This window comes from Ochotona princeps, chromosome 19 (genome assembly GCF_030435755.1).
Source record: "Ochotona princeps isolate mOchPri1 chromosome 19, mOchPri1.hap1, whole genome shotgun sequence".
NCBI lineage: Eukaryota > Metazoa > Chordata > Mammalia > Lagomorpha > Ochotonidae > Ochotona > Ochotona princeps.
In genome coordinates this window covers 32,255,634-32,283,558 of record NC_080850.1, presented here as the reverse complement: position 1 = coordinate 32,283,558, position 27,925 = coordinate 32,255,634, and the positions used below count along the sequence as shown (strand labels likewise).

The following is a 27,925-nucleotide window of genomic DNA, read 5'->3' as shown; positions in this document are numbered from 1 at the left end:
GGCAGTGGTCCAAGCACTGGGTCATCTCCCACTGCTTTCCCAGGCGCAAGGAGCTGAAATGCAAGTAGAATAGATAGAACTCGAACTGGTGCCCGTATGGGATACCAGTATCCCAGAGAGCAGCTTAACTTATTACACTACAACGTTGGCCCCCACTTTTAAAAGCTTACACTAAAATGAATTCATCTGTTCTTTCTATTTCCCATGAGCTTTTAGAAGTGTCTTCGAATTATCCCCATTTTACAGGGGTTCTGAAATAATTAGTAATATGTTCTAGCTGATAATAATTGGTAATGCATTTGAAGATTGAAATATTGGCTTGAAGGAGATTGATCAGCTTGGCCAGAAAGGGCTCTTCAGCAGATGTGCTCTTTTGTCAGGACTTTGAGGAATGAGTAGGAGTTTTCCAGAAATCAAGTCTGGGTAGGGGTGGCATGGTACCACACAGTGGAGGAACCTGCAGGAGAGCTGGAGCTGCCCAGCACGAGTTTCCAGGGCCTGGAGCTCCTTATGTTCCTAAACAGAGCTGTGGTTGGTTCTCTGCAACCACTTTGACAGTCCATTCCCTTGGGTCCCCTATGTCATAACCTACATGGAATGTGATTGTTTCATAGAGGATAGAGTCAACAGGCCAGATTCCCTCCTCCCCATGTCCACTGATCTGACCCAGGGCACTGATACTCAGCAAGTCAGGGGTGTGAGTGAGATCCCCAGGAGGCCAGGAAGCACTGGCTGGGCAGGCATCAGAGACAGTCTCCTTGACCTTGGGAAGACCTGGCTTAGTTTGGAGCAGGCAAAAATGAAACTTCTGCCTTATTTTCACTCACAATGTCTGGACTCTTTCTGCTTGATCATTTCCCTCCCTCTTCACCACAGCTAGAGAGAGGTAAGGCAGCCATCTTGGTACACTGTCAGATCAGGGGGACAGTGCTGGGAAGTGACATTAGAATCACGTGACAAGTTCCACACCAGGGAAGATCAGGAGTCATCATTAGCATTCTGCTTCTCTGCACAGAGCGAGGAGAGGCTGGCTGGCGGGCCACATGGAGGTCAGCGGCAAGGGGCACTCCTAGCGAAATCAGTCTCTGGCACAGGGCTGCCTGCCCTGTCCTCAGCTCCCAACTTAGTGCAGGGTTTGAGGGAGACCTTGGAGGAAGAGCTTTATGACCATGAGGTGTGCCTGTGACTGAGTGCAGGTGCCTTGTCTCTTGAAGCAGCCCCCACCCCACCCGCCTTGCAGGCCTAATTCATTCCTCACATTAAGAAGCAGCCCTGAGAGGGAACGGCCCCCATGGAAGCAGGAAGCACGTGTACCTTCCAATAAAGTACTCAAAGAGGCAATTATTTCTGCGCTGCCTATCCCAGCCCAGAGTACAGGCAGCCAGATTTCCAGAGCTGCTGTCATTGCCTCTGGCTGTTGGCAAAATTAAACTTCTGGAGAAATCGGAATGAGCCGTCCCCCAGCAAGAGGGGGTTGGAATCGTTTGGGTACCTGGGCTGCTAGTGTGGGGCTGTGTGAGGGGAGCCGGTGTGGGTATATGAGTGGGACAGGGTGGAACGGTCATCGTGGACTCCCACGAAGGAACACATGCCTGTTCCACGTCTGCACTAAAAGATGCATGAAATACATACCAAGTCTGTATGTTACCTGCTGAGGTGGAGTTTGGCAAGGACAGGGGCTGTGGCATTCTTGTTCTTGCTCACTTCTCTGGGACAGTGCCTGTAACACTGCAGAGGCTCTGTAGACAGATGCCAATTGCTGATGACTGTGTGCATTCAGGCCCATGACTAACAGCAAGAATCTTCCCCAGCGCATCAGCTGACAATCATGTTAGTGCCCAAACTCCTCGCCCTTCCCTTGGGACAGTGCTGTGGGATATTTCATTAATCCCAACCCCCCCCAAAAAAAATTGAGAAATGATCTCCTTAGGGTATGAAAGAGTAGGCAGTAGTCTGGTTAGGCACCATACAAAGAGTGCCCAGGTCTCAGACCACAATATCGGAAATGTTTGCCTGGCTGGCTTCTACCCTCCTATTCCAGCTTCACATTGCATCTTTTGCTCTAGGAAACACTGGTTGTGCACCACTTCCCATTCCAACCACTGCTGGGACAACCAGCTTCATGCTGGCTTTAGCTGATTCATGTGTGCAACTAAGTCTGTTGCTCCTGACCTTGCCCTCTTGCTCTCTGTTTCGGAGCTTCTCTTTTGTAACTGTCAACTTTCCTGCCTGAGCAGCCCCAAAGTGCAGCCCACTGAATACCCTGAGGGCAACTCTTGGCACTGAGTGGAAGGCCCTGAGTCAAGGTGGGGTGGGCGACTGTTTGGAAACCTTTGGTAAAGCTGCTCCGAAGGCTTCCTGCTTGCATGAAGCTGTGATCTGCTCAGGAGTACTTGCTCACGTGGGCTTTTCTTCCCTGCCCCTTTCTGTCACTCAGCTCTGCTTCCTGGGGCCCAGTCTTTGTCTCTGGTTCAACCTTCAGGAAAACTTGGAACAAAACATTCTCCTTTTCCCTTGGACCTCTCTGCCCCAGTCACACCAATTTCTGTCATTTCTTCCACTCTTTCTCACTGCAGCACCAACCCATAAGCCTTCCACACTCCCTGGAGCACTTTGGGAGAGCAGTACCCCAGGCCAGAGGCAGCCAGTGCTAGAGGTGAGAGCCCAGTGGCAGGAGTGTTGGAGACTTGCCTGGGCAACAGCAGGCCTTTGGAGCTGCAGTTAGGGGAGAGAACCAAAAAGGGGCACAAAATGCAGTTGGAGAGAATAGGGACCAGCCCGTGTGTGGTTTTGTAGGCCATGATCAGAGTCTGCATCATCAGTGCAGTGGCAGGTAGGCTCCGTAAAGGCTGAGTGTTTGATTCACTGCATGGAGCTGACATTCAGTGTTGAGTGAATGTGTAGATACCTTTGTATGTACTGTCTGTATCCGTGTTCCAGCCACCCCAACTCCACATGAGGTGGTGGATCAGCCCTCCTTTCCAGGACGACCACCCCTGGGAGCGAGAGAATTGGCTGCAGAAGGCTGATGTTATTCTCACAACTGAAGAGAATCCTCTGGGAGTGTGTGTCCTGCCTGCCCTGGGCCCTGACTTCTCTCCCTTCCTCCACTCCCCAACTCAATTCTGATCCCTCTGCTCACTCGCGTGTTCCCGCTGGGCTCAGCTCCTGACACCATTAGCCACCTCCCTGGGCTCTCAGCTTCCTTAATGAGCTGCTGTCTTGTCTCCAGTCTGAGACAGGCCTGCCCCTGCCTGCCACTTCCCCAGGGAAGCAAGGTCTGGGGTGAGAGCGCCATGCTCAGAGGATGCTCCCAGTTTTTCCTCCCTGCTCCCCACTGTGCTCTGAGGGCGGGGGCAGAAAACATTATTCTCTCTGGGCAAAACAAGATTCTGGAAAGTGGAAGGCAGCTGAGTTTTAGTGGTGCGTTATAAAGGAGCCCCAATTTTCCTGTTCGAAGGAGTCAGTAGAGAACACAGTTGCTTTTTTTTTTTTCTTTAAGGATTGATTTATTTTTATTTGAAAAAGTTACAAAGAGAGAAGGAGAGAGAGAGAGAATCTTCCATCTACTGGTTTACTCCCCAAATAGCAGCAGCAGCCAGAGTTAGGCTGGTGTGCAGCTGCGAGCCAGGAGCTTCTTCCAGGTCTCTTCTGTGGATGAAGGGGCCCAAGCACTCAAGCCATCTGTTACTGTTTTCCTAGGCACATTAGCAGGAAGCTGGAGCAGAAGTGGAGCAGCTAGGGCCAGAATTGATGCCCATGTGGGATGCCAGTGCCGGTGCCTTCATCAGAGATGAAGGATTAGCCTGTTACATCATTGTACCTGCCCCCACAGTTACTTAGTTTCCATTGTGCCAACAAGGAACAAGCAGGACCATAGCAACCAGAACAGGAGCAAGATGAAAGCAAGTGAACCCAACTGGTGGGGAGCTGAAGCCAGAGGCTGGCCTTGACAGAAAGCCTTGGGGCTGGTGTGGAAGGGCTCTTATGTTCTCTACCCAACAGCACAAACACTGGATGGAGACTCCCTGGCTGTTGCTGATCACACTGAGGCAGCCCTGGGTGGGAGCTTATAGCACAATACCTTCCATGCTGCTGTGCAACATAGGAGCTTGTATAAGTGCCCACAGAAAAGACTTGGTACCCTCAAAGGACAAACTGGAGAAAGGCTCTGAAGGGATTATTCCCAGGTGGAGGGTTCTGGGAAGCATCATGGACACCATGGCCCCCGGTCCTTGCCCCAGCACCACGACATTTACCTGGTCCAGCACCAGGTCAGCAGAGATGAGAGGAGGACCTGGTGATGCCAGAACCCAATGAGAGCTTAAAGTAGGGGCACCTGTACCCTCCCAGAAGCAGGAGTCCTTTATGTTAGGAATATGGCTGCTGCCAACGTTGTGGCCAGCCTGCCAAGATCAGAGTGGGGATAATATCCCAACCCTCTCTCATCCCATTAGCTGGCCATTAGGTGACTTCTAGTCCACAGGAGCAAGCTTCCTGGACACTGAGCAGAGCAGCATGCAAAGCCTCTATGCTCCTCCTGGTGTCACCACCCTAAGCCCACCCCTCCCTGTTTACTGAAAAGCTCACCTCATTCAGAATCTAGGGGTACAGTGCTAAATCTACCTCTCCCTTCAGATGGCTGCTCATCCTTCCCCTGTGCCAGCCTCCGTCCCCATCAGGACCTGAGTTGAGAGCTGCTGTTGTGCTCTGCCCTGCCTCAGTGTCCTTTGGTTCCAGTATTAGGGTCATTTCTTGGAGCACTGCTTCAGCAGTTAAATCTTGGTGAACCACCAGTGAGGGCTCTCTCTGTCCCTGGCCAGTGCATTGGTGTGTGACCCAAGCTCGGCCAACTGCATGCTGTCTTCTCCCCAGGTCTTAAATGGGATGATGAGAAACTGGAATTCACTTATCCTCAAAGCAGCATGAAGGGATTGCGAAGGGATCGCTCCTCAGTGCCAGCTCCCTTGATTTCAGTGCCATCATTGCTCCTCCTCTTGATTTCATCCTCCTTAGCATTTTCTTGGATTCTGTGAGCCCGTTTCTTTCTAATATGATCATTTTTGTCTAAGTTACAAGGAGTTTTTCTGTTGCTTGCAACCAACACCAGTGCCTCCTTCTTAAAGGAAATGAGTGGTCTATTCCTCAGATGGGTTCCCAACTGGAATCTCTGGCATGGATGCAAATCTCCTCTGGTCTTGGGATGAAAGGAAAGAGAGTTGGAGCTGCAGTGGATATGTGTGCTGCCTTGTTTTTGTCACCTGCTGCACCGTGATCTGCTTCCAGTCTAATTTCTGGGTTTCCAAATTCAGGCCTCAGCCTGAAACAGCCATGTTTAGCTCCCTTGACTCTCTACTACAAGTCCTATCAGCAGGCCAGGCTGGTCTCCGAGTTGTTTTCCACAAATAGCAAACTCATTCCTGTTTGATGCTTCTGCTTATGATATTCCCGGACACCTGATAAACCAGCACCAACCCCCACCATCCTGAGTGTCTGAGCCCTCCCAGCCCTTAGACACTGAGCCGTATCCTGTCACTTATTTCCCTAATGCCTCCTGTGCCTGTCAAGCCCACAGGGACTTCTGAATTAAGCCCTTCATATGGCTCTCTGTGATGAGGGTTGAAGCAAGGAGTTGTGCATATGAGCTTGATTTCCTTTATAGACTTAAGTCTCGGAAGACTCAGGTCCCGGCTCCAAGTGCCTTGGTAGTTTTCTTGAATGTACCTTTGTGTTGAGCCTGAGGCTGGGCACATGCTGGTAGTCATGCTGAGTTCTCCACAAAGAGTTTGGAAATTTTTCTGGTCCCATGACCCTTTCTTTTCTTGTCTTTTTGTTTAAATTCACATGCCTAGCATTTATTAAGCACCTACTAAATGTGGCTTCAGATCCAGAAGTTTGCAACAAATAACAGTAGACAGGGAATTCATGGTCTAATGCTGCAGAAATTTTGAGATTTAAAAGAAACACAATGACCTTTTGAGAAAATAAACATGTCTAGTTTCTCTCTGCTGCAAACTCACCTCGAAAGAATGAACAACATTCCACCCCTGGAAGAGAGCCAAGCTTTGTGTCCTGAGTTTGGCACTCTTTTGGGCTCCTTCCACCCCCTGTCAAGGACTAACATGTTTCAAGATAGAGAGAAGCCACACACAGGCTCTCCAGAAGGTAACTTCCAAATAGGCTTTAAAAATCAAGATTAGGTGCAGTGCTTCCCAGACTGAAGAGAACAGTTAACAACTTGAGGGGATTAGTTGGAGCTCTCCAGACTAGAAAGAAAAGCTCTCCACACATGACTGGCAATCTCTGAGAGAGGAGGACCTAGGATGAAGAATGTTAAGATTGGGGCTGGTGATGTGGTACAGAGGGTTAAGTCACCACCATCCATAATGCCAGGATCCCATATTGACATCAGTCTGTGCCCCAGCTGCTCCACTTCCTATCCAAATCCATGCTGACATGCCTGGGAAAGTGCTTGAGCCCCTGCCACCCATATAGGGCACCCAGAAAGAGCTTTTGTCTCCTGGCTTCAGCCTGGCCCCACCCTCACTATTGCAGCCATCTGGGGACTGAACTGGTGGGTGGAAGACCTCTCTATCTCTCCTGCTTCTCTATGACTCTGAATTTCAAATATACAAATAACATTTTTTAAATGTTAAAATACTATTCTAATATTAATAGTATGAATAATAAGGTAAACATATCTTTTATAGTAATAATCAGCATTTCCTTACAATATGGTACTTACAATATGGTAGCCACTGTGTTAAGCACTTTCTGTATATTCATTTATTTCTTACAAGAATACTCTGAATCTGGCTATGTTATTTTTTCTGTTTTATAGATGAGGTCAAGAAAGAGTAAGTGAATTGACCAAGGTTATGGATTCAGGAATCAACCTCAGTAGTCTAATTTCACTGAAGGCCATGTGAGCCAGAGAGAGCAGAGCACAGAGGCTCACAGGTTGGGTCATCATAGCTGAAGTGGTACCAGCTGCAGAGGTGTGAAACAGCCAACTAGCGGGGTAAGTTCTAGCAACTGGCCTATGCTGAGGACCTGGTACCCAAGGCATTGGTGTCAGTCACCTGTGACCACAGCACTGCTGTAAACTAACCACAACATTGCATTGTCATACAGCAGTAAGCATTTGTTTATCTTTGGGTTTGTTGCTATAGGCTGACTTTGCTGGGCTGATTTGACTCCACTGTACGTATCTTCCCATCCTCCTTTCAGGATCAGTAGGCCAGCCAGGGCATGCTCAGGGAGATGGATGCTTATGGGGATGGCACAAGCCCCTTATAAACTCTGCTCATGTCCCATCTGCTAAAATACCATTGCTCAAAACAAGTCCCAGGGCCGAGTCCAGAGAGCAAGTGTAGAGAGTACACTCCCATAGCGCGAACAGCCTGCAGAATTACCTGGTGAAGAATGTGGGTGGGAAATTCCAATGGCGCACGAGTGGGTGCAGTGATGAAATCCTCTTCTACTGTTCCACTCAACTTAAACAGGGCTAACTTGATTTAAAGAAAAAAATGAAATGTTGTGGCGTAGCTCATACCTGTTGTAAAGACTGTCCTATCTTCAGGGACTGCAAAATTTGCTGTGACAACATTTAAAATTGTGAATTACATTTTGGTGAAAATTTTAAAATGCTTTTTAACAAGAATATCTCTGGGTGATCCATTAGACTATGACAGCTGCCTTGTAGTTTTCAGCACCCCCATGATTCATTACAGTGCAAGCATTTACTGAAAAAATATATATTTTTAATGTACATGTTAGGGCCAGTATATTGGTATAGCAGGTGAAGCTGTTGCCTGTAACATCAATATTCAATATAGGTGCCGGTTTATGTCCTGATTGCTCTGCTTCCCATCTAACTCCCTGCTAATAGCCTGGGAAAAGCAGCATAAGATAGCCCAGGTGTTTGATCTCCTGTGACTCATATGGAAGAAACCTTTGGCTCCTGGTGGTGCAGTCAAGATCTCCCTCCTTCTCTTCAACTCCCTCTGTTTTCTATAACTCTGACTTTCAAATCAACAAAATGTTTAAAGAAAAAATATTTATTTATTTGAAAGATAGAGAAACAGAGAAAGAAAAAGCTTCCACCTGCCATTTTACTCCCCAAGTGCCCACAAATGGCCAGGACTGGGCCAGGTTTCCCACAAGTGTTACACAGATCTAGTGCCTACGAAGACCTGACTCAGCAGGAGGCTGAAGTAGGAAGTGCAGCCAGGACATGAACCCAGAAATTCCAATGTGTGATGTGGGTATCTTAACTGGCACCTTAACCACTAGGCTAAATATTCCCCTCTCCTCTTTATTTTTTAATATTTACTGATTGTTTGAGAAGCAGAAATGCAAACAAAACATTTAACTTTTTAAAAATATATATTTGTTTCTTTTACTTGGAAATCGATATTAATGAGGTAGAGAAACAGATTCCATTTGCTGGTTCACTCTCCAAATGACTACTATGACCAGCACTGGGATGGTCCAAAACTGGGAATCAGGAACTTCTTTCAGGTCTCCCATGTGGGTGCAGGGGCCCAAGGTTTAGGGCCATCCTCCACTGCTTTCCCAAGCCATTATCAAGAAGCTGGACAGAAGTGGGGTAGCTGGGACTCTAACCAGTGCTCAGATAGGATGTCAGCAATTCAGGCAGAGGATTAGATTCCTGCATCACTGTGCTGGCCCACAAAACATTTCTTTCTTTCTTTCTTTCTTTCTTTCTTTCTTTCTTTCTTTCTTTCTTTCTTTCTTTCTTTCTTTCTTTCTTTCTTTCTTTTTTAAGATTTATTTATTTCTATTGGGAAGACAGATTTACAAAAAGAGAGACAGAGAAAGATCTTCTGTCCGCTGTTTCACTTCCCAAGAGCCAAGTCAATCCAAGCCAGGAACCAGGAGCTTCTTCCAGGTCTCCCACATGTGTTCACGGTCCCAAGGCTTTGGGCTATCCTCTCTACTGCTTTGCTAGACCACAAGCAGGGAACTAGATGGGAAGTGGAGCAGCTGGGACTCGAAGCATCACCCATATGGGATTCTAGCAAGTGCAAGGAGAGATTAGCCACTGAGCCATCGCACCAGGTCCAACGTTTTACTTTCTAAGTAGCTTTCTGACTGGGTTCTGCATTCTTAGGCAGCCATGCATTTTCAAGGCTTCAGAACAATGATGAGAATGAAACACAGCAGACAGGCTATAGACAAAGACCTCAAAAGGCAATGCTGTTGGCATCCATGGTGGAACTGGGCTTCCTGAGGCTTGGGGCTCACAGTGCTCTACAGAAAAGCATTGGTGGCATTTTAGGGACTAGTATGGTGTGGTCCTGGGGCTAAGCTCCCAAGTTCCTTCCCGAGCAAACAATCAGATTCCTTGCTTCAAGCGGTTTCTGTAGCAGGGCCTTCGTGGTCTTCACGTATGTGCTGCTGATTCTAGTACTTGAAGAAGCTGGGGCATATCCTGACTCCCCAGGATAAAACAGACACAGCTTAGACAATGACTAGCTCTCGACTCTTAGGCTAGCTGTGTGAATCTCCCAGCCTCAGTGTCCTGTGGAAAACAAGCAATCATAGTATTCTCATGGGGTGTTTTAAGAATCAGAACTTTCCAGTGAAGCCTGGGAGTTTCTTTGTGAAAGGACTTCTGACTTCTGATTCACTTCTCTTAATGGTTATCGGTTGATCCAGATTTCCAAATTTCAGGGTGAGTCAGTTTGGGTAATTTCTATGTTTCAAACAATTTATCTGTTTCACATTTATCTTCAATTTTATTGGTAAAAAATCATGCATAACATCCTCACATTTTCTGTCTGATGCCTGAAGCACCCATTGCCATATCCTTCTTTTTATTCCTGAAATTGAATTTGTTTCATCTTTTCTCAACTTTTGCTCATTGTCACTAGAGATTTGTCAGTTTTCGCAGCGCTGGCTTTTGTCTTGGCAGATCCTCTCCGTTGCCCATTTGTTCACTATGTTATTTCCGGATTTCTACTTTGAGTTTATTTTGCCGTGTTTTGTTCTAAGTTATTAAGATAGATTCTTAGTTCATTAATTTTCAATCTTTTTTTCTTGTCTGAGATGTGCATTTAGAACTATACATTTCCTTTTGAAAGCTTGAGTGAAAAATAAGTACATTTAAGTGTTTGGCATTAAACGGCCTTTCAGTAAATATCACCATCATCATCATGACCCAGTGTCTGTTGCGGGGGACTCCCCAGCCCAGTTGCTAACTCACTCTCTGATGTGATGTACAGACAGAGTATTCCCTCTTTGCCGACCTGTTCTGGGCCTTTTTGCATCTTCTGGGAGACTCCTGCTTCTGTGGCTAAAGCAAGGCACAGACAGGGTATCTGCCATCAGCCTTTTCTTCCTCAGGGACCTTGAACTTTGTCTTTCTGGGGTGGCTGGCAAGATCCCATGAATGTGGGCCGTGTGAGGCCTAACCCACTGACCTGACACAGATTGGGTTTCCCACGACTGTCACCATAATGTCTCCCATCTCACCTGCTTTTCCAGCTCTTTGTCCTTCTCCAACCAACAGTATTAGCGAGTGAGTGATATGGTACAGTGGGTTAAATCACTGCTTGGAATGCCTGTATTCCAGAGTGCCTAGAAGTGAGTCCTGCCTCTGCTTCTAACCCAGCTTCCTGTTAATGTACCTGGGAAAGAGCAGGTGACAGTTCATGTACTCAGGGTCCTGTCTCCCATGTGGGAGACTTGAATGAAATTCTTGGCTCCTGGCTTCAACCTAGCCCAGATTTAATTGTTATACACATTTGGGGGAGTAAGCAAACAAATGGAAGATATTTCTCTAACTCTTTCTTTCTTCATCCATCTCTCCTTCTCTCCCTATCACTTTATCACTCTCCTTTTCAAATATATATATATATTTCCAAATATATATATATTTAAAGAGTTATTTTTATTGGAAATTCAGATATACATAGAGGAGGAGGGACAGAGAAAAAGATCTGTCCGCTGATTTACTCCCCAAGTGACCACAACAGCTGGACCTGAGCCAATCTGAAGCCAAGAGCCAGGAGCTTCTTCAGATCACCCACGTGCATGCAGAGTCCCAAAGATTTGGTCCATCTTCAACTGCTTTCCCAGGCAACAAGCAGGGAACTAGATGGGAAAGAGGGCCATCAGGATGCAAGCCATATGGGATCCAGGAGTGTGCAAGGCAAGAACTTTAGCCACTAGGCTATCACACCAGGCCTATTAAACATATTTCTGAAACCCCAAGAGAGCCAATGTGATAATGCAGCATGCTAGTTTTCTATCTGCAGTGCTGGCATCCCATTTGGGCACTGGTTTTAATCCTGACTGCTCCACATCCAGTTCAGCTCCCTGCTTTTGGCCTGGGAAAGCAGTAGAGGATGGTCTAGTCCTGCATCTATGTGGGAAATCCAAAAGAAGCTCCTGGCTTCCTGCTGTGGACTGGCCTAGCTCTGGCCATAGCAGCTGTTTGGAAAGTGAGCCAACTGATTGAAAAGTCTCTCTCTTTTTCTCTCTCCCTCTGTGTCTCTCTTTCTCTCTCATAATTTGAATTTCAAATAGAATAAATGAATCTTTAAAAAAGAGAAAGAGAGATGTGGAGTGTTATTCCCTCCTGTTGTGTTAGGTGGGCTTGTGACCCTGTTAGAACCGTAGCAGGAGTGATGCTGGGAAACTTCTGAGACTTGGTCATCAAAACTGATGGGCAGTGACCATTTATAAAGAATGAAGTGAATGCCAGGCATTGTTCTAAGCCTTTACAGCTGTTATCCTGATAACATACCTGCTGATTGTTGCTCCCATGTCACAGATGTGAAATGAGGTGGCTGTACTGCCCTGGTTGACTGTTACGCTTATCGCATGCATTGCTTACCAAGTGGAAGACTATAGATTGATGTCCAGGTTTCTCATTGTGGTTTCCTAGAGAGTGCTGCCTTCCAGCTGTTTGTGTGCCTTCCTACACTATGCCCCCAGACCAGGGAGCCCACCATCCACATTTACTACATTCGTTTGATAGCTGGCTTCTTATTGGGTTCTGTCAGCTGGAACCACTGGCCAGGACCAAGGAGGCTGTTTCTTTCTGCCTTTTGATGGCTCCTCTGGCAGTGGCCACCTTGCTCACTCCCACGTTCCTGCTTGTGTAAATCAGTTCCTCCTTGAAGTCTCGGGCAGTCAGCAACTGCTGACTACCATTGTCACCTCTTCTCATTTTGCTCTTCCAACCTTGGAGCCAGAGTAGCTTCTTGTGATAATCAGTCTTCGTTTAACTTTAACTTCCTGCTTTGTTCCTCTAGCCCTTCTGCCATATGTTATCAATTCCTCAAAGGAGATCCCTTCTACTTAAATTACATCAAGAATATAGAGTCAGCTTTGATGGTTCCTGACTGACTGTTAATAGACAGGCCTTGCAGAACCTTGCCTAATCTGACCTTTGTTCAGTGCTGTAATCTCCATCTCCAGATTGTCCTCCCTTTTGCTCACAGTACTTCAGTTACCCTTTCTGTGCTGCAGATGGCTGCAGTCTTCCTGTCATGTGGCTTTGAACCCAGATCTCCCACTGTTTAGAATGCTCTTCCTCCAGTGCCTTGCAAAACTGGCCGCTTTCCGTGTCTCAGCCATCCCTGAGCACCTGAGCTAGCCTAAACCTACCCCACACCCAGGTACTCTTATCATGCTGCTCTCGTATCTTCATAGCACAGTGAGTAATGCACTAACCCTGCCTTGCTGACTTATTCCTTCACTTGTTTATTTTCCACTTCCCAGATTAAAATGTACTCTGAAAGAACAGGAAGTGTGTCTCTGGCTTGTTACTGGATTCGGTGCCTTGCGCAGAGTTGATGCGTAAATACATAGTTGTGAGTGAGTGAAACAATGAGTGATATGAAAGCCTCCGCTCCAACCGGAGGTAGGCCTAGCACCTACCGGGATGTTTAGCTCTGGAAGCTACCAAGGGAGGGAGCTGTCTGCCTCCCGGAGGCAGGACCACCAAGGTCTGTGCCCAGCAGCAGGGTCTTGAGCACCACTTGTTCCTTCAGGCAGGCCCCTCCTGGCCAGTGGGAGACCTCCCTATGGCTCCGTTCTGTCTTCTGGCACATCCTAGTGAGGCTGTTTCTTTCCATGCTTCCAGCAGGCTGCAGGGCATTAATGATTAAAAGTGCCAACCTGTCCAGGGCCAGTATCAATTAGCCCACACGCCAACTATCCGGGCAGCTCATTAATTCCAACAAGCCAGGACTTTCACAAAGCTTTCCTCATCTGAGTATTGGATTTGAGAGCTACAAAGAAAACAAACAGGATTGTTATAAAATTAATTTTACTGATCATCACATTCTCATCACATAATGAGAAGCAGCAAGTTTCTGTTACATAAACATTTAACCCAAATCACTGTTGTAATCATAAGCTGAATCCAAAAAACGATGAAATTCCCACTGTAATGCAGGCAACTGTGACAAGCCATTATATTTTTCTTTTATGACATTGTGAACAAAATAAATTATGAAATCTTATTCTGAACAAAACCAAAATGCGTTTTATTGCTGTAGAAGAAGGCTGGCAGCAAGGTGACGAGCGAGGCTGTCTTTGCTGGGCTGGAGGCTGCGCCAGCTCAGCCTGGCTCCCTGCCCACCGTTGGGAAGGACTCTAGGTTTTGACATCTCCTCGTTAGGGACTGTCCTCTGGATGGCAGGCTCACTGATGCAGGTACAGGGAAAGGCAGAAAATCCATGGAGACTGTAGATAATAATGCAATACATAGATTTCTTTCTTTTGTAAAAGCCTTCCCCAAAAGAAAAAAACTAGCAGAAAGGAGTTTTAACAGTTTTCACCTTACAGAAATTCTTAGTGTTTGAGAAGATGACAGATTTACTCTGATTTAACCTTATGCATGTGAAGAATATTCCATGGTGTTTTTTTTTTTAATGTTCAATTTTCTGTGTGTCAATTTAAAGCCAGGAGAGAAACCTTGTAAGAACATTAGGAGTACAATTCCCAGAAAGACTTTCAGACAGAAGTGTTGAGAAAAACTGACTTTGGCTGGAAACTGGGTTTGATCAAGCCAGAAAGGGCAGAAGAGACCAGCCAAAGGCCTGCCTCCTGTATACTCCTTTACCAGTAACTGCAAGGCCAGGAATTCCTGGCTGGGCAACTGGTCACTGGGGTGGGGTGGGAGCCTCTAGCAGGTAGATTGATGATGAAGCCGTGCGATTCCCTTATTTCCTTCCAGTTCCCATTCTTTGTGTTACCTGAACATCCGCTTTTCCTTCTCTATGGTTTTCTCGTGCTGTTCCACTTCTTGAATAGCCTGCCTTTCCCATCCAGATCCTCTAGTATTGTTCAAGATTTAGCCCCCAAAGCACTTCCTCTAAGATACCTCTGATCACTACAACTGGAAGCTATTGCTGTGTCTTTGAACTCCTCATGTTTTGATTGAATGACTGGTAAGTTTCTTTTATGTGATGGGCATTCATTTGTTGCCACCCTGGTGATGATATTGATTATTACATACTGCCAAGTGATATTTATCATTTTTAAAGACTTATTTATTTATATTTGAAAATCAGAATATCACTGAGGGAAAAACAGAGAGAAGGAGAGAAGTCTTTCTTTTACTGGTATATTTTCCAATGACTGTGGCAGCCAGGTTTGGCCTAAGCTGAGGCTAGGAATCAGGAAAACCATCCTGTGTCCCACATGTGTGGCAGGGATCAAGTATTTGGGCCATCTTCTACTGCTTTTTCAGGCACATCAGCAGTGAGCTGGAATGGAAGTAAAGTAGCCCAGACTCCAAATACATAAATAAATAAATAGATATAATAAATAAATAAATACAATAAATAAATAAAATATCTGAAAATATGTGTTTTCAGATATTTTATTTATTTTTATTGGAAAGTCAGATTTACAGATAGATGGAGAGACAGAAAGATCTTTCATCAGTTGGTTCACTCCACAAGTGGCCACAATGGCTGGAGCTGAGCCAATCCCAAAGCCAGGAGCCTGGAGCTTGTTCCAGTCCCCGATACGGGTACAGGATCCCAAAACTTTATGCCATCCTGCACTGCTTTCCCAGGCCATAGGCAGAGAGCTGGAAGGAAAGTAGAGCACCTGGGACACAAACCAGCACCCATATGGGATCCTGGCGGTTGCAAGGTGAGGATTTAGTCACCAGGCCATCACGCCAAGTCCATCATCATATGCTTTTTTAATACCTTCCTATGATAGGAAGCTGCTTAACCACCCCATTGGCCCTGTGGCTGGCTGTCAAGTGGAAATGAAAGTGACCAGAGCAGAGGCTTTAAGAGCTACCACTGTACCCTCTTTACTATACTGTGAAAATGAATGTATTGGAGCGAGCAGATACTTACCAGAAGTTCTTGAGCAAAAAAGAAACTTTTGTAGCTATAAGCCATGAGGATATTGGGGCTGCACATTATCACAACATAGCCAGGAGAAAGCTGGCTAACACATGGATATTTCAAAATCTGTCAAAAATGAAATTACAAGATAAATGTATTTTGGTGAAAAAAAAAATCCAGGCTCAGTGTGGCAGCCTAGTGTAAGTCCTTGCCTTGCATGCATAGGATTCCATATGGGTGCTCGTTCTAATCCTGGCAGCCCCACTTCCCAACCAGCTCTCTGCTTGTGGCCTGGAAAAGCAGTCAAGGATGGCCCAAAGCCTTGGGACCTTGCACCTGTGTGGGAGACCCAGAAGAGGCTCCTGGCTCCTGGCTTTGGATTGGTTCAGCTCCAGTCAATGTGGCTGCTTGGGGAGTGAATCAATGGATGGAAGATCTTCTTTGTCTCTGTCCTCCTCTCTGTGTATCTGACTTTCCAATAAAAATAAAATAAATCCTTAAGAAAATGAAATCCAGGCATAGTTTTTCATAATCTTCATTTCCATGAAATTTTTTGAAGGCTCCTTACTAAACTGTAAATTTATTTTATTTTATTTTATTTTATTTTATTTTATTTTATGCATGTGTAGAATATCCCATGGGAAGGATCACATCTATTCATGATTTGTCTCTCATCATTTGTCTTTCTTTCTTTCTTTCTTTTTTTTTTTTTTAAAGATTTATTTTATTTTTATTACAAAGTCAGATATACTGAGAGGAGGAGAGATAGAGAGGAAGTGGAGCTGCCAGGATTAGAACCAGCGGCCATATGGGATCAAGGCGAGGACCTTAGCCACTAGGCCACGCTGCCAAGCCCATCATTTGTCTTTCAGCCTTCAGGAACCTAGCAGGTAGATCAACAGTTGTTTACTGAAGTGGCAATTGCATAAATGAAACCAGCATCTAAAAAATACTATTATAATAATCTCTTACTTGTTGAGGGCTATGAAATCCATAGCGCAATTTCTCAGACACTGTCTTGAGGCGTTAGGGCAACCTGAGAGAGTTACTTCCTTTCTGTCTGTCTGGCATGCCTGTTGCTGTTCTAATGCACCTTCCCCTGTGTTTTCAAATTCCTTTCATTTCCTCTACCCCTCACTTTCAACTGATGACCTTTCCTCAAGCCTCGTGAAGAAAGCAGAAGCAATTAGACAGGTGATCTGTCATGTTCATGTATGTTCCCATGATCTACCGCTCTGCTGCTTTTACAGTGGATCCAAAGGCCCTGCCCCCACCATTTGCAGGCTGCTACACTGGAACATGCTCATTGGGTATGCAAATATCCTCTAAAATATCCCAGCTTTAGGACAGAAGCCACTGACCTTCCCATTACCCTATGTCTCCGTTCATCATCACCCAGTTTTTCTACTGTGCTTGAAAGCTTCTTTTTTTGTTGTTTAAATTTTTTAAAAATTTATTTATTTTTATTACAAAGTCAGATATACAGAGAGGAGGAGAGACAGAGAGGAAGATCTTCCATCCGATGATTCACTCCCCAAGTGAGCGCAATGGCCGGTGCTGTGCTGATCCGAAGCCGGGAACCTGGAACCTCTTCCAGGTCTCCCACGCGGGTGCAGGGTCCCATACATTGGGCTGTCCTCGACTGCTTTCCCAGACCACAAGCAGGGAGCTGGATGGGAAGTGGAGCTGCCGGGGTTAGAACCGGCGTCCATATGGGATCCCAGGCGTTCAAGGCGAGGACTTTAGCCACTAGGCCACGCCGCCGGGCCCGCTTCATAGCTTCTTGAAAGAATTGCATACACTTTATGCTTGCTGCCTCCATTTCCTTCTTCTCATTCTCTTTTAAGCACCTCTAGGTGGGCTTCCACACCTACCACACCCGTGAAATTGTTCATGTCAGGATCATCAGCAGTCATCATGCTGCCAGCTCCCAAAGCCACTACACAGCGTGGTGGACTGCTGCTTAGTTCTTGAAACATGTCTCTGTGGGCTTCTACGGCTTCGTAATATCTTGCTTTTATCCCTTACCAACCACTTCTCAATCTCTTGTATTGGCTCTTTCTCCTGTGCCAAGTCACTGACCAGTGGAAAGTTCCCTTTCAACTGTTTCCCTTCTCTTGAAGTCCCACAATATTTTTCCTTGTTTGCAAACTGAATATCTCCAAACTGAGCTCTGAATTTTACCGTCAGACCTGTTAGGCCATTTGCCATCTACTTTAGTGTCTGGAGCAGCTGAAATGTGTCCTCTAAAAAGTATAGGTTGAGGGGCTGGTATTGTGTCTTAGAAGGTAAAACCACTGCGAGCAAAGCCAGCATCCCACATGAATGCTGGTTCATGTCCCAACTGCTTCACTTACAATCCAGCAGTGGAAGATTATCCAAATGTTTGTGTCCCTGCCATCTGGGCAGACCTAGAGGCAGCTCCTACCTCCTGACTTCAACCTGACTCAGTCCCAGCCATATTAGCCATCTGGGGAGTGAATCAGCAAATGGATGATCTCTCTCTCTCTCTTTCTCTCTAACTCTACCTTTCAAGTAAATAAAATAAATTTTTAAAAAGATTCATTTATTTTTTTATTGGAAACAGATTTACAGAGAGAGGAGAGAAAGAAAGAATCTCCATCTGCTGATTTGCTCCTCAAGTGGCTGCAATGGCTGGAGCTCCAGAAGTATAGCAAAAAAAGTTTCTGTTGCTGTAATTTGTTCAGTTGGGGGCCATTGTTGTAGCAGCCTTAGGCAACTAACAGAACATCTAACAGGCATCTCAAAGTTGACACAACTAGGGGCAAGTGTTATGATGCAGTGGGTTAAACTGCTGCTTGAGACACCTGTGTCCCATATCCAGGTGTGGGTTGGAGTCCCAGCTCCTCAGTTTCTGATTCAGCTCCCTGCTAATGCACTTAGAAGCAGTGGATGAAGGCTGGGTTTTGTGCCACGTGGTGGGAGAAATGAATAGAGTTCCTGGCTCCTGGCTTCAGCCTGGCCCAACTCCCACTGTTGCAGCCATTGAGGGAGTGAACCATTGGATAGAAAATTTCCTTTTGTGTCTTATCCTCTCTGTGTCACTCTACCTTTCAAATAAATGAATAATTTAAAAAGAACATGACCAGAATAGATATATTTTTTAAAAGGCAAAAAAGAAAAAAAAAAGGTTTACTGGTTTGAGAGGCAGAATGATACAGAAGGAGAGAGATTAGATTAGATTCCTCCCCAGTCTTGTTTTTGAGCCAGTATATTTCTATTTCTGCTTAATATTTTGAACAAAGCTTGTGACACTTTGAGTAGAAAGAAGAGGTACCTTGCTCCTAAGACCTAGCCCTTCCTGAGCAAGAACCTTTGCTGGATTTAACCTGGTGACCACAAATCTCTCCGTATGTGATAGGAAAGACCTGTTTCCAGAATTCCAAGAGTGCAAGGGGGCAGAACTCCTAAGCCCCATCATCCACCAAAGAGGTGTTTCCTGGGCCTGGCCTCCTTCCAGATTGAGAGAGAAGCAGATCAGCCCAGAAGAACCTGAAGGACACGGGTCTCAGTAGTGTGTGTGACCTGCAGCCTGCCAGCAGCTCCATCTGAAAAGCAGCAAGGCACTCTGAAGCTCTGCATATCCTCTGGGGGAGGAAGATCACCATACCACCAGAGAGTATGTGCTCTGCAAGCCTCTAGGTGAGGGCTTCAGTGATGACAATGCAACACACTGTCATTCAGGAGTGCAAGCTGTGACTGGGGCACAGTGCTAGGCATTTGAGAAGCACTGTATCATCGAATGCTCACAGTGGTTCTCTGAGGCAGTTTTATATATTTATTTATATATTTATAATTTGTGTTTATTTATTTGAGAGAAAGAAAGAGTGTGTCCATTTCTGGTTCATTCCCCAGATATCTGAAATGGCCAGACCTAGGCTGGTGTATGACCCAGGAACCAGAAATGTGAAGCCACGTGAGTGGCAGCAATCCAGCTACTTAAGCCATCTTTGCTGCCTCCCAAAGTCTGCATTAGCAGAAAACTGGAATCAGGATCCAGAGCCAGGCATTGAACCCAGATTCTGTGATGTATAGCACAAGCATCTTCACTGCTAGGTTAAACACCTGCTCCTCACCCAGTGTTGTTCTCAATAGCTGACAGATGAAGACACAGGCTCAGTGAACAGAAGGCACATGCCAGATGTTTTCAGTTTCAAAGCTTTGCTCCTTATACAAAGCATTGTCTCTTTCCCAAACCTTCTGTGGTTCCCAATGTGAGGACCTGTGATTAGATGCAGGTGACTGGAAGCTGCAACCCTCTTGTTCCAATCAGAGAGTCACCACGGGGAGGACCTGTCCCTCAAGGAAGCTGCTGCAGCCCTTCTACCCAGAAGAGACAGCAAGGCCTGAGTCATTCTGTGAACCCTCGTGCAGGCACTTCCCTTGAAAGAAGACAGTGCAGGAACCTAGGCTGCACTTGCAGGGGCCCAATTTCATCCTCCACTGGTGAGCACCTCTCCCTGTCCCAGGTAGTAAGCATGGGCTTGCTAGAAGACCCAAGCATGAACCCTTCAGGATATGGACAGACATAAGCTGCCGGGGTGGCACAAGGAGAACATATAGAAGACTCCTGGGGACAAGTAGGCACTGTTTACAGTGGGTTAAACTGCCTTTCAGATGCCCACATCCCAATTCAGAGTTCTAGATTGCAGTCCCGGCTACTCTGGTTCCAATCCAGCTACCTGTGAATGTGTCTGGGAGGTAGCAGATGGTGGCACAGGTGCTTGTTTCCTGCCACCCATGTGGAGGACCTGGATGGAATTTCTGTCTCCTTGTTTCAGCCTGGACCAGCCCTGGCTGCTTTGGGCATTTGGGGAAGTGAACCAGTTGATGCAATATATCTCTTTTTCTCTTTCTCCCTCATACCCTAGTCATTCTGCCTTTAAATGAAATAAATACATCTTTTTTAAAACTAAAGAAAACTCAATTGTATTACTCATCGAGGATATTGTGGGCAAGAGTTAAGAGCTCAGTGTGGGTCCAGCTTGGTAGCCTAGTGGCTTAAACCCTCTCTTTGCATGACCTGGGATTCCATATGGGTACTGGTTCATATCTCTGCTGCTCCATTTCCCATCCAGCTCCCTACTTGTGGTCTGGGAAAGCAGTAGAGGATGACCCAAAGCCTCGGAACCCTGCACCTGCGTGGGAGATCAGGAAGAGCTCCTGGCTCCTGGTTTCAGATTAGCTCAGTGCCAGCCGTTGCAGCCACTTGGGGAGTAAATGAGTGGATAGAAGATCTTTCTCTTTGTCTCTCTATAAATCTGTCTTTCCAATAAAAATAAATGAACCTTTTTTTTTTAAATAAAGAGCTTAGCCTGAGGAGAGTCATACTTGGCATATTGACTAAGAAAATTTTTGAAAGATTTATTATTATGTGTTTATTTGAAAGAGAGTTACAGAGAGGGAGACATACACAAATGCACATGGAGAGAGAGAGAGAGAGATTGAGATCTTCCATCTGTTGTTTCACTCCAAATGACTGCAACAGCTGGAGCTTAGCTAAGCTGAAGGTAGGAGCTCAGTTATTCCAGGTGTCCAAAATGAATGCAGGGGCATAAACGTCTGGGAGGTTTTCTGCTTTCCCAGGTGTATTAGCAGGGAGCTGAATCAAATGTGGAGCAAATGGGTCTCCAACTGGCGCTCCTATATGGTGCCAGTGTTGCAGGTGAGGCTTAACCGGCTTTACCGCAATGCCAGTCCCAAGGAAATCTTTGGGGATATGAATTCCAGCTAGCTGGTTGCACAAATAGAGAAACTGAGGCATTGTTAGACTAGATATCTACTCAAAGTCTCACAGCAAATGAATGACCAAGCTGTCACCTCTCACATTTCTGTGCCTTCAGATCAGAAAACCCCCTTTAAAACTTCTCTGGTTTAGTACTGAAAATGAGACATTGGAAATGTGGGGAGGAGTCATAGTGAGCCCGGCTGCTTTGGAGGGTCTGTATGTCTGAGCTGTCGCGATGCCGCCTGTATGTCCTTAGAAAGCCAGGCGGCATCCAGAGTTATGTGGCTGTTGCACACCAGCCCAGCACAAGTGCAAAAGGGTGTTCCCCAAACCCTCCGGGCACGGTGTCTTTGCCCGTGATTTTCCTCTGATGATAGCTTGTTTTGCCAACTAAATTAAGACTATGACAGAGAACAGAGACTACCTCTAGCAGTTTAGTTCAATTAAGATTTCACATCAACAAATTAAAATGCAGCCTCACCGTCTGCAGAGTAAATGTGCCTGCATTTAGGAGGAGGTGCTGACATGTGCCTCTCAGGCACCTCGCTGGGTGAGCTAAGTGTCCGAGGGGCTCACTCCTTTTGGAACTGATCTGGGGAATCGGGGCCAGGATTTGTCGTGGAGGACAGGCACTCTCCAGGCCAGGGTTTCACAAGCATGAGTGTGAGGACCAGACCAAGTCTTGAACAAAGTCTTTCCAGTTGGTAAAATGACAAAAATGGAATGATGATGTCATGTTTTCCATAAGATCAAGTTCATTCAAACTAAAGGACTATCAACAAATAGTTTTTAGAGTGTGTAATTTTCCAATTGCTCTTCAAAAGACTGAGGATACAGCAGTCAACAAAACAGAATTCTCACTGTCCTAGAACTTTTATTTTATGGGAGCAAAATAAACAGTAAACAAGAAAAATGAGTAAAATATTCAAGCAGTTCATGAATAGTAAGAGAAATGGAGAAAAATAAAGCTTTCAAAGAGGATACAGAATGTGGCAGGCAGATGAATTTGCCATTTTTAAAAAGTGTGATTGGTTGATTTAAAAGAGTGACAGAAAACAGAGAGGGAGCACACTGCTATTCATTGGTTCACTCCCAAATGTCCCCAAAGTCAGTGGTAGACCAGGCTAAAGCAAGGAGGCAGGAATTTCATCAAGGTCTCCCATGTGGTTGAGTCATCATCTGCTGCCTCCCAGGCATATTAGCAGTAAAGTGGATCTGGAGTGGAGTAGCCAGGACTCAAACAGGTACCCTATGTAGGATGCAGGCATCCCAAGCAGCAGCTTAACATCCTGTGCCACAGCATCTGCCTGGAGTTTGTGATTTTAAATAAGGTAGTTGGGGAAGGCCTCATGTGAAGGTGACAATTGAGTCAAGACCTACAAAGAACAGTGGGTGAGCATGTGGACGTGGAGGACCCAAGGCAGCATCTGGGCAGAGAGGTATGAAGAGCAAGTTCTAATGTGGGATTGGGTGTAGTGCATAGAGGAAAGAGGCCAGTGTGGCTGCAGCTGAGAGAGAGAAGAGGAAGTGGGAGGATTAGGGCTGCAGGCCTTTATGGGAACTCACCTCATTCTCTGCTGGAGCAGGAAGCCAGCTCATGGTTTAGAGCAGCAAAAACAAGCTCTGTCCATGGGCCTGGCGGCATGGCATAGCGGCTAAAGTCCTCACCTTGAAAGCCCTGGGATCCCATGTGGGCACCGGTTCTAATCCCGGCAGCTCCACTTCCCATCCAGCTCCCTGCTTGTGGCCTGGGAAGGCAGTCGAGGACGGCCCAAGGATTTGGGACCCTGCACCCACGTGGGAGACCCGGAAGAGGTTCCTGGTTCCCGGCATCGGATCGACGCGCACCGGCCGTTGGGGCTCACTTGTGGAGTGAATCATCGGATGGAAGATCTTCCTCTCTGTCTTTCCTCCTCTTTGTATATCTGACTTTGTAATAAAATGAATAAGTCTTAAAAAAAAAAAAAAACAAGCTCTGTCCTTAATGGATGAGTCATCCATTCCTTGGAGAAAAGATGGAAGGAAGGTTAAGATTGGGAGCAGGGTGACCAATCCTGAGGGTACTGCAATAACTGACTTGAGATCTGATGATGGCCAGAGTAGTAGCAGAGTTACTGATGATGTGGAAGACATTGGCTCAAAATATTAGCAACCAATATCCTAGAAAAGACAGCAGGTATAGTTAGGTTTCCCTTGAAAGCTTTGCTAAAGGTGATTCCATGGGCATTTGGTCCTGGAAAATGGGGGCAGAACCCTCAGGTCCTTAATAGCAGCCCACAGATTGTAGACCTTTTGCTCTGGGAACTGAGATGAGTCATCTTGAGGTGTGGGTCAAGGACATTTCCTGCACTGAACATAAGGGTAGAGGGCTTGATAGAAGGCAAGCTTCAGCAGGGCAGGAACTGTGTTCATAAAATTGTTGAAGAATGAATGAATACCATTTCTCCTGCATCTTGAAATTAAGCAACGTTAATCATGAATTCTAAATGGTTATACCTGTAATTTTTAAATCCCGGGGGCTATGGTGTGCTTTGATTTGTGTTGTATTTTTCGGCGAATATAAAGGGTTGCTATGCTATGGATTAGGTACTTGCCTCTGAAGGATTTGGGTAACTTGAGCATTCTCTCATTCTCTTGTTCTTCCCTTTAGCCTTTCTCCTTCTTCTATTCTAATCTTTGTTGGCCGACTTGCAAAATGAAATAGACTTTTAAGTTTTTCCTCTTCCTACTATTTAAAGTGGATGCGTGAAATATTTTAAATTTCTATCTCTTAGAAAACACAACAGCTAAATTAAATGTATTTTTCTCTCTATTGATTTCTCTCTCACCGTTTGACAGCATCCCCACTCCCAGAACCTGAGAAGCTGATATCACTTCCCAGGGAGAAGGAAAACACCCCCAACATGGGTCTCTGGACTTCCCACCACTTCAAACTTCTCCTCTATTTAACTTGCATGGTAATTTGCATAGATCTACATATGTTATGCAATCAGCCTGCTCCCCTTTTACATTTAAGCCTGAAATAATTTTGCTTTTATGATGTTTTCCTTTTCTGCTGCCTTCTTCATTTCCTTCTGGTCCCAAGATTTAGATTTTTGTAAAAGGAATTGATAAAGGCCACGGCAGGGGGAGGAGGGGAGAGGAGGAGCAGCATGGTGAGATTGTTTCTGGGGCTCATTTGTTTGTTCACCAAATGTTCATTGAGCATCTACTGTATGCCAAACCCTGTGCGAGGTCTGGAAGTACGGTGATGGGCAAGCTTACACAGAGCTGACATTCCAGTAAGGAATACAACCACCAAGTACACAGATCAATACACAGATGAGTTCTGACACCAACAGGCACTGTGAAGAAAGCGCAGTGACTGGAAGACTGGCTTATTTTGAGTGGTGTTTAGAAAGTCTCTCTGGAGAAGTGACATTTGGGCTGAGGTCTGATGGATAGCAAGGAGCCAGTCATGTGAATGTCTGGTGGAAAAGTGTTCCAGACGGTGAGAACAGCTAGTGAAGACACCATGAAACAAAAAGAATTTGTAGGGTTTGAGAAGCAGAAAGCAGCTTTATCATTTAGAATGCTTGCAGTAGAAAGAAAGTCCCAGTTCAAAAGATCACCAACAAGAAAAAGATTTTGTGGTCTCATACTAAGAAGCCTGGAGGCCATGTGGACCAGGTTCCAAAGTTGGTTGATTTAGAGAACCAGTGTCCTCAAGAGCCAGCCCAGCCCGTGTCCTTCTTTCTGCTCAGCCTCCCTCTTGGTCTGGCTTCCTTCCCAATGCCAAGATGGCTGGGGAAGCTCCTGTCTCCTACCACCTCCTCATCTTCACACGGCATCCAGAGACAGATGGGAATAGCGTGAATCTTGTTCTTTTCAGAACGAGCTAACCCTGCCCATGACCCTGTAGGATTTTCTCTGCATGTCTCACAGCATAAGAAGATTTCCCAGTACGCTTGTGCCTAAACTGATCATAACTATGAGAGTGGGATTGCTAAGACAGGCTTAGAGTTGGGTTGGGGGAAGACCCAGCTTCTGTGGAACATGAAGTATTGCCTTCCTGCTGCCCACAGTGAACTTCCTGGCTCATGGCTCATGGCTTGGCTCCGCCCTGGCTGTTGCTAGTATTTGGAGAGGGAGCCAGAGTGAACCTCCCTCTGCCACACTGCCTTTCGAATAATCAGTCATTTTTGAAGATTTGTTTATTTTTATTGGAAAGGAAGATCATGTTTATGGAGAGAAAGAGAGACAGAAAGATCTCCCAAAAAGAGTCACTCCCCAAATGGCTGCAATGACCAGCACTGAGCAGATCCAAATGAGGAACCTGGAGCCTCTTATGGGTCTCCCAGGCCAGTGCTGGATCCTAAGGCTTTGGCCCATCCTCTGTTGCCTCCCAGGCCACAAGCACGGAGCTGGATGGGACATGAATTAGTGCTCACATGGGATCTCAGTGTTTGCAAAAGGAGGAGTAACTGATTCAGCCAATGTGCCAGACCCTCAAATAATCAATGTTTTTTTTTTTTTAAAAATAACATTTGTTGGGCCCAGCACCATAGCCTAGTGCCTAAAGTTCTCATCTTGCACACATCGGGATCCCATATGGGCATTGGTTTCTGTCCTGGCAGCCCTGCTTCCCATACAGCTCCCTACTTGTGGCCTGGGAGGGCAGTTGAGGATGGCCCAAAGCCTTGAAACTCTGTACCTGCATGGAAGACCCGGAAGAAGCTCTGAGCTCCTGACTTCAGATCAGTTCAGCTCTGGCCACCGAGGCTACTTGGAGAGTCAGTTAGTGGGCAGAAGATCTTCCTCTCTGTTTCTCCTCCTCTCTGTACATCTGACTTTCCAGTAAAAATAAATAAATCTTTAAATAAAAATTGTCCTGCTAGTATGCAGGAAGGTTGTGAGCATAATGAAAGTATCTGCTTGTCCTTTGAAATCTGTGAAGTGCCAGTTATGATTATTCTTGCTGTTGTTTCTCATGAAGAGAAACAAAATTTAAAAATTTTGAGGAGCCATAGCTCTCCATCTCGGTCGGAAGGGAGGGTCAGCTGTCGCTGGAGTGGAGCAGGAGGCAGTGCCGGGCACCTCTGAGTTCCTCATTCCCAGACTGTTATAAGCACCCCACAGCAGCCTTCTCACTTCCCATCAGCAATGTCCTTGGAAACAAGCTAGGCTGATGTTCAATAAAATGGAAGTTAAAGCTGGCTGAGTGATTATCCTTTTTTTCTTGATAAAAAGCTGGGATGTATTTTCATTACTGGCAGAGCTTTTAACTGGTACGGACAATTAAGCCCTGGAAATGCAGCAATCCATTTCCCACTGAGAGGAGTTGCAGGGTAACTCCCACTGAAGCCCAGGCTCTCAGGAGTTGAAAACATGGCGGCTGTGCCTGGGGCTGGAAACCATGTAATTCCTGTGGTGAAAGGCCAAGCAGCCTGTGCTATCCTCAGGGAGCGTGGCCATTGCTGCTGTTGGATGTGCAAGTCTGGCCAGGCTTGGTCTTCTCCTCAGCAGCTGTCAGATAGGCTAGAAGGCAGAGGTGCCATGCTGTTGGTGACAGCATCTCCCAGACTTTAACTTGTAGGTTCAGGGGGCTCTCTTGGTTTTTCTTTATGGTCTCCTGCTCTCCCCTCTCACCTCTGGAACTAGACCTGGACCTAGGACCCTTGAGTCTCCCATTGCAAAGCTGCGGGGCTGATGGCAATGCTGTCCTCTAGTGGCTGACCACATTCCTCCCTTTTCTCTCTCTCTCTTCCTTCTTTCTCCTTCTCATTTCTTCCTTCCCTATTTTTAAAAATGACAAGGTAGGGCCTGGCATGGTAGCCCAGTGACTAAAGTCCTCACCTTGCATGCACCAGGATCCCGTATGGGTGCCGATTCATGTCCCAGCAGCCCCACTTCCCATTCATCTCCCTGCCTGTGGCCTGGGAAAGCAGTCAAGGACACCCCAACGCCTTGGGACCCTTGCATCCGCATGGGAGACCCAGAAGAAGCTCCTGGCTCCTGGATTTGGAACGGCTCAACCCTGGCCATTATGGCCACCTGAGGAATGAATCAGTGGATGAAACAGCTTCCTCTCTGAATATCTAACTTTCAAATAAACAAATAAATAAGACTAGCTAGCACCTCTATAATCTCCAACTTGAGGCAGAGGCAAAGGTGGAATGACTACTCTTTGCCTTCCCTACTGTACCCAAGCCCAGCTAGAGGAAGAGTCAAGTGTCAGATTCTCAGAGGCAACAAATTTGCAGCTTTTCTGGGGACACCAAGAGCAAACAGAGGCTGGGGAGCTTCTGTGACTCCCTGTGCCCCACTCCTGTCTCTCCTGCAGCCACTGCAGTGGTTTGGGATGGAGTCAGTTTTAGATGTTTGCTGAATGAGAGGAAGCATGTTGGTGATTTTCTCACACTACTGTCTGTGCAGTGGAACACCCACAGTGCCTCATATAACACTCAGAAAGTGGAAATGACTTCAGAGACGTAAGGACCGAGTGAGGATCGGTGGCAGGAGTGCGGTCAGTGACATTATTCTGATTTTTTTCCTTAAAGCACTTAAGCTCCTGTCACCCCCCCCCCCCCCTTACTGTTAGCAACAACTCCACATCACTTGTGAACCTTTTTCTGCCTTGAGGGACAAAGAAAAGAGGGGCCGGAGTGGTTGTCCAAGCTTATTATCTTCTCCATTACTCAAGCATGTTCCCCTGAGCCTTTTGCATGATTTTATTTTAATGCAGTTATTTGTATTAGGCGTGTCTCCAGCTCAGCCAGGCCAAAAAGGGAGATGGTGGAACCAGGGAGGAGCTGATGGAAAAATAAATACCCTGAAGGTTCATGAT

General features: G+C 46.1%; 1 long non-coding RNA gene across 3 annotated transcripts in view; it reads left to right on the top strand.

Annotated features, from left to right (window-relative positions):
• LOC131482590 (uncharacterized) overlaps positions 1-27,604 on the top strand; it is a 109,368-nt gene extending 81,764 nt beyond the window's left edge. For all 3 annotated transcript variants that reach the window (XR_009247137.1, XR_009247132.1, XR_009247136.1), the window contains exons 4-5: positions 6,842-7,021; positions 27,514-27,604. This is a non-coding gene — a long non-coding RNA (uncharacterized LOC131482590). The remainder of the gene's footprint in view (positions 1-6,841; positions 7,022-27,513) is intronic.
• Positions 27,605-27,925: the final 321 nt, after the last annotated feature.